Raw genomic sequence first — 7,678 nt, 5'->3', positions numbered from 1 at the left:
ATTTGTTGAATGAGTAAATGATTAAGTACCTGGAAAGAGAATTAAATGATGTAACTAGAAATGTCATGCAAAATGAAATATAGAGATGCTATTTGTAACTATGCAGCCACCATTCAATAAAGGTTAATGCTAAGTGCTAAACGTGTGCAGTCTATTTTACACCCAGGAAAATTTTAACTAAAAAGTCAGCTTTGGAAGCATACAGGATTCCAGCAATGGAATCTCAATGCATTCTCAGACATGATTTCACTAAGCATGCTGGAGTTTGGAGTCTTTGCAATATCACAAGGACATCATTAATTCGTGCATTCCCTTGGAATATGTAGGCCACATGTAGGATATTTTACTGACTTGGAATGTGGGGAGCCACCTAGGAACTTGGATAAATGATACCTGGAGCAGGGAGATGTCTCTGTGCTTAATTGCTTGTCTTGAAAGTGTGAGGGCCAGAATTTGGGTCCCTAGAATTAATGCAAATTTTAAGTGGGTGTGGAGCCCTCCTGTAACTCCTGACAGGATCCTCAGAGTAAGCTGGCTAGCAAGACTGTCCACATCAGTTAGCTCTGGGTTTGATTTAGAGACCGTCTCGGTAAAGTGGAAGAGTAATTGAGGATGATTTCCTACATCATGCTCCACATATGTGGGTCACCCTCATGTGAACTCAAACCTCACACAGACACACAGGAAAATGGAAGAAGTGGATTCCATCCTGGTGTATGGGCCTCTCTTCTGAGTCGCACAGCAGGATCACTCCCCCATGGGACATCTGGTGTCTGCTCCTCTCCCATCATCTCTATCCTACTATGCATTCCTCTTACTATAGACTGGACATTTTCTAGTCTGCAGTATTATATTTTCCACTTTCTCAAGTTTCTCTTACTTCTGAGAGACTTTTGGCTTCTGACTCCACCTTAGAGAAACTGACCTAAACTTGAACTTGAGTTAACTAACAAACTGGCACCTAGAACCAGTTTCCAGGTTACCAACCTCCTCCAACAAGACCTGTGTCTAACACCAGTTTCCAAGTTATTCCCCAACAAAACTGTACCTCTGGGTTACAAGCCTGCCCCTGACACTTCACTTCCTAACAACCACCAATCAGGAGGAAAACAGAAGTTAAGTTTATGGGTTGGCTCCCAGCACCAGCCAATTATGTTAACGGTCATAATGACCCTCCCAATCAGATGTGTACCCCCTTCTTGGATCTATAAGTGCTTTCATGAAACTGGGCTGGGGTTCTACCTTCCTATACTGCTGTGCCAGGGATGGTGGGGAGCCCAAGCTCAAGCTTGAATAAAGAGACCCTAATCTGATGCCGGAATTGGCTCCTTAGTGGTCTTGTGGGGTTCCTGGCACAACACTTCCTTCACACCGCTTGAACTCTCTTCTCTATAAAGAATAATTTTAAATCCAACCCTTATGTAGGCTACTTTGGCTACTTTGTGGGTTCTTTTTTTTCTTTCATCCTTTTCCACCACTCTTTCTTCTTTTCATCTCTTTGCACATGACTACTACTTGACAAACTGCAATAGACTACAACCAATCACTAACTGGCCAACCAGCCCCTTCTATTGGGGCCCGAGTATTTATATACCCTCTGAAAATTTCCCAGAATTCCAAATGTTGCACAGTTTTAGAAACTCTCTGCAGCTGGCAAAACCACGTCCCTGCTAGATCATGAGGCAAATCATAGTCACCTGCTGTGAGACAACCCCCACATCCCCACACCTGATTAAAACAAAACAATGTCCTCAGAATATTTCTGTGTTTTTCAGAGAAAACAAAATTCTCACTACACCCCCAACATTAGATTCCTTTGTCCTAAGCTATAACTCTCAAGTTGTGTCTATAAATATCAATGTCTGTATTTCCAGCAAACTAGATGAGTTCTTTACAGAACTAATTTCATAAATATTTTCCTCTCCTCCAGCCCCACTCTCCTGAATCAAGTCACCAGTTTAATACATGAATTACCTAAATAGACCAGTTTTCTCAGCACATAGGAAAGGCTCAGAATCAAGAACTCTAGGGGAAGATGGCATGTGACACTGGCCCTACCCACTAGTCTCACTTGAAGTGACAGTTCCTACTCGTAGCATCCCACAGGGCAGAGAAACTTGAGGCAGTAGAATTTGATAAACTTGCCCTCTATTGCACACCAGCCCCTCTGTTTGTGACTGGGTCTCTGTCACTCTATTCTACTGCATATGAAGGAGGAAAGGGTGTAGACAACCTCAATGTGTGCAAATACTCACCTGGGGACTCACCCAATACACACAGTTGCTAGCAGATATTCTCTGTAGCTGTAACTACATTTAGTCTAAAGGGCCTATGCTGCCATTTTGATGTCTTCCTTAGCCATTGGCTCTATTCCATCTTTGGTCTCCAGCATCGCCTTGCTGATTTGAAGGGCTTGGCTTCTATACGTTTTTCTATTTGTTTTTTCTCTTCGCAGTAATATTAAAACAAGGACACAGGTCTATGGAGTCATTCAGTGGCCAACACATGCCTGGCTATATGAGGTCCTAGAGTTTATTCACAATACCACAGAGAAACAATAAGTATATATGTATTTGCCAAGAAATTGTGGAGCTCAAGATAATGTTCAGTTTCTGAAGCTAAAATCTAAATCCATGTATGCCAACCTTTTTCCAAATTCAATAGTAAAAATAGAAAAATGAAAGATCACCTGCTAAATCATTAACTGAATCTTTCTGTTAAGCCATTTACTTATAACATCCTTCTAAAGTCTAGAAAACCAGGCTCTTTCTTGACATAAAATTTTTAGTAAAGATTTACAAAAACAAACAAACAAACAAACAAACAAACAAACAAACTGGTTTTCAATGGATCTTAAGTTTTAAAAGGTATGTGACCCTGTTCTGGGTTGAACTGGTCTAGTTGACCTTCAAATGATTTTTTTAAAGTCACATAGTAATTCTTGAGAATAAGAGAAAAAAAAGCAAAACAGTCCCCTATGTAGTCCCATCTTTTGAACAGATTTAGTGCCCACATTTTGCTTGCATGCCATATTAAATTATTTTTCTATCAAGGGACAAATTCTCATGGCCCTCATTTCCTGATTGGCTCTGCGGGGACTGGAACACTGAGGTGGCACAGGACAACAACAGTATGAATGTGCTAATGACCCTGGTGGGTTCAGAAGATTGCCCAGAACGTGGGGATACCAAGGGGATGCTGGCCTTGCCTCCCTTGTGGATGCTGATGAACTCAGACCCCCATGGAACTCTCTCCAGGCTCCTCTAGAGAGCACCAACTTTGCAGCTGCAGCTTTCCCCTCTGCAAACATCGGGACCTCCAGACAGAGGGTTATGCCAAGGCAGGAGGAGGCATCTTGATTTTCTCCACAGTGACTCCAACTGCAGCACCTATGTGCATCTAATGGGGAAGGCACTGCATGTCCTGACCTCTGCAGGGACACACCTTCTGTACTGAGGTGTATCGTGCACAGCCACACCCAGGTACAATGGCGAGTAGGTCCTGAACATGGGAGCTGATCTCAGAGATCTGCACTTCTCAGCTGGTTTGTTCAACAAAGACAAGCTGTGGGCTTAGCTCAGCAGTAGAGTGCTCACCTACCTTGTCCCAGCACCTGGAGAGTGGGGGGGGGGGGGGTAACTCCAGGATACTGAGGCAGGACAGCAGCAGCACAGGACACACATTGTGTTGCACGGTTTTTACAGGATTAGGTATAAAAGTGCTGAATGGACACAGAAAACACAACTTTCCTGTGTCTTAATATTGATACTAGAGTTTGTGAGGAAAAGAAAAACTGATTTTTGTCAGATTAAAAAAAGAAAGAAAGAAAGAAAGAAAGAAAGAAAGAAAGAAAGAAAGAAAGAAAGAAAGAAAGAAAATGAGACCTGAGGAATGAGTTTTATTTGGGTGTCCCAACCCCACAACAAAAATAAAATGTATATTGGCTCCTTGTTGGAAGACCCAGGTTCCCTGCTCTGAATGGGTAATTCAATACATGCACACTGTTATAGTCAAACTTGGGGTGGGGAGTAAGACCTTCAGTCTTTTAAATGATAAAATAATTTTGTTTAAAAAATTTTTAATGTTCAGGTAAACTGAAATATTTCCTTCTGAATACTGCCAGCCCCCTAGGATCTGTCAGAATATAGCAGCTTTGACTCCAATCCAGTTACAGTCATTTCTGAGATGAAGCAGTACCCATGAAGACAGGAGTTCCCCACCGTCTGACCCATCGGCACCCACAGGTGACATCAGTGTGACACACTGTCTGCTCATGCTTCCAAACACACAAGCTGTAGAGATGCTTCACAGGGAAAGGACCCCTCTGTGCAGGTGAACTGCTTTGCGGTTTGCAACACAGTCTGTGAATGACTGTCTTCACCTCCTCTTGGTCTTTCTACCTGTCACCTCAACCCATGTAGGGAGAACTCGGCTCCAATTTAGTGTCTGGTCCTATCCATGTTTTCCTCTGGAGCAAGAAAGAGAAGAATATTTCTCCGAGAAAACCCATCCGCTGTGAGGCTGAGTTAATCCATGAGTACCTGCCTGCTCTGTGTCCAGGTGCTAACCATGCAAGGATGTGCCTAGCTCAGGCTACTCCAGCATAGAAAACTCTGTTTGGTGCATGCAAAGGTATCTAATTTAGTTTAATGTCACTGAGACACACAGGGCCCTTTTTGTAGATCAAGGAATTTAAGATTCCTTATAGATAAAGGAATTTAAAAATGGACCCGGAAGAAAACTGAAGGACAATTTTATTTTAGTAGAGTTTAAGGAACCAAAAGGCAGGAACGCTGAAGATCTCAGAAAGTGCTGGAAAGAGACAGGAATGGAAGGATAAAAAAATGACTAGCATTTGATCACTCCTGCGGCTAGAGGGCTAGCCCAGCAGTTAAGAGCACTTTTGGTTCCTGCAAAGGACCTGTGTTGAGTTCCCAGCACCCACATCAGGAGGCTCTCAACCACCTCCAGCCCCAGCCCCAGCCCCAGCCCCAGCCCCAGCCCCAGCCCCAGCCCCAGCCCCAGCCCCAGCCCCAGCCCCAGCCCCAGCCCCAGCCCCAGCCCCAGCCCCAGCCCCAGCCCCAGCCCCAGCCCCAGCTCAAGCGGCTCCCATGTCCCTTTCTGGCTCTGCAGGCACCTGCACAGAGTCAGAGAAAGATGGAGACAGGCAGACAGACAGTTAGACAGACAGACAGACAGACAGACAGACAGACAGACACAAACACACACAGACATAGACATAGACACACAGACAGGTGGTTATATATGTACTTTCCTTAAATTAGAACAATTATATGGAAGACCACACTTAGTGAAATATGAAGTAAGAAAGATCCATTTTACATCTTTGAAAAAGAAACACACATTAAAAAAAACCTACAACAGAACAAGAAATGAAAACAAAAAGACTTGTAGGAAAACAAGGTTTACCAACAAGTGATTTTTAAACATGAGAAATGTTAACATGCTCGAGAATAACAATGGGCAGCATTCATCCACATTGACCTTGCACACACACACACACAGGTGGGGGGGGGGCAGAGACAGACAGAGATAGATAAAGATCATTTATTATTTAATATGTTCTTCAGTTATGTGTGTGTTCTCACCATACAACTGGGTTTATTGTGTAGCTCAGGATAGCCCTTAACTTTATGTGTAGCCAGAGAAGGCCTTGATCTCCGAATCCTCCTGCCTCTTTTCTGAGATTTTCGGTTACTGGGATTACAGTGGTGTACCACCACATCTTGTTTACTGGGAACTGGGGATGAAACTTGGACTTTGTGCATGCTAGGCAAGCATATTTCACTGTAAAAGATGAACCCCAGCACCATTTTTTGTTTTTTACCTACATGAACTAACAATATCTGGGTGGACAAAATTTCATGTGATGTCACAAGTCTATACTCATTTGAATTTAACAACTGCTTGTTTCCAATTTAAAATACCAATGTCTGTTAAATAACTAATGTTATTAACTACACACACACACACCCTTTCTGTGGACCATCTGTCTTTTGATGCAGGGAAGATGCTCTGGAGGGTATGTGTCCTCTGACCAGGGGTCAAAAATGCAGGACAGATTCCTTCACATGAGATTAATGAGGGCAAAGAGAAAATACTCAATTTTCAATTCTGTAAGAGAAACATGTTTCTTTTATTAAAATCACATGTACAGCCTTGGGTGTGTGTGCAGAGAAGTAGGCATCTCTTAAGAACTATAATGTCAACTTAAACTCTCAGCAAGCATGCAAGAATGGGTTAATGCCTTATGGCTTTCTATGATCCACTCAGCACTGGTGCAGGGCACGCAGGCCATCTCGGCTTTTCTGTATGCAAAGATTTAGGGGTTGGAAAATGGTAGAGAAGTTGGGTTTATTTACACTGAGCCTAAGAGAGAAAGAACCCTCTTTTCTCTCTGTCTTTCCTGTAATGTGCTACAGAGGCCAGGGATATGCATGTGCTATTTAGCTGTGAGGTGGGTCGACCAATCTTCTCCCAGCAGGATTCCAACCTGGACCCTGGGCCTTCTCCATTTCTTGGTCTAGCTGGCAAGAAGACTCAGTGGGTAAAGGGACTTACTGCCAAGCCTGATCACCTGCATCTGATCCCCCATGCTCACATGATGGAGGGAGAAAACTGATTCCTAAAAGTTGTCCTTGTACCTGCAAAGGTGAGCACACACACACACACACACACACACGCACACGCACACGCACACGCACACGCACACACACACACACACACACAAATAAAACAAAACTTTAATTAGGATTCCATTTTTCTTTAAGGAGTATTTCCTATGTACTTTGGAAGAAAACCAAGCAGCATGCTGTCTAGGCAGCAGGCCCAGAGAGAGGTCTTATGAGCCACGGGTTTCACTGATAACCTATTGTCTCCTACACCATGCTTTTATTCAGAGATCCAAAACTCACTAAAAATAACCAAAGGACAGAATGTGTCCCATGGGTCCCAAGCAAACCACAGTTTGTTTGCTCCAGATGTGGTACAGTGCTTCACCTGCACACTTAAGTTCCTCTCTGCTGGGAACGATGCTCTAGATGGGTTTTGTCAATCTTGATAAACTTTAATGGTTTACAGTAGATTTCTCTATATTTTGCAGTAGATTATAAAACACATAATGTATATATACAGTTTATACATTTGTAAAAAATTTAAAGATATTTCTAGGTAACACCAGCCTGTCCTTGAATTACCAAATTTTCAAAAATCTCTAAAGAAAAACCCAGCAAATTTATTTTCAAATACATCTGTGTGTGAGCCAACCCACGTGGGCTCACAGGGGTGATGTCCACATTTCCCATCAGCTGTGCTGGGCGTGTTCAAATGCTCTGGGTTGATTATTCAGGGCTGGATGCTAGGCGTGTTCAAATGCTCTGGGTTGATTATTCAGGGCTGGATTTTGTGCTCTTTGCCTTTGGACAGGAGCTTGGGATTGTGGGTCTGGAGAGAATCAAAATCTGGACCACAGCACAACTCACCTCTCACTTCATGGAATTAGAGGCAAGACTAGAGCAAGTGAAGCAGAAACAAAGCATCAACTGCTAGGTTCAAAGGCAACCCTGTCCTGTTTCTCCACATGACAGCTGACTTGCCATATACATGACTGTTTGTTTATCTGTCAGAGTTACTACATGGTTGTTGGAACTAAACAAAT

This window comes from Mus caroli, unplaced genomic scaffold (genome assembly GCF_978045245.1).
Source record: "Mus caroli unplaced genomic scaffold, Mus_caroli_1 scaffold_13, whole genome shotgun sequence".
Classification (NCBI taxonomy): domain Eukaryota; kingdom Metazoa; phylum Chordata; class Mammalia; order Rodentia; family Muridae; genus Mus; species Mus caroli.
The sequence above is the reverse complement of the archived record's forward strand: the minus strand, read 5'-3'. Positions refer to the sequence as shown.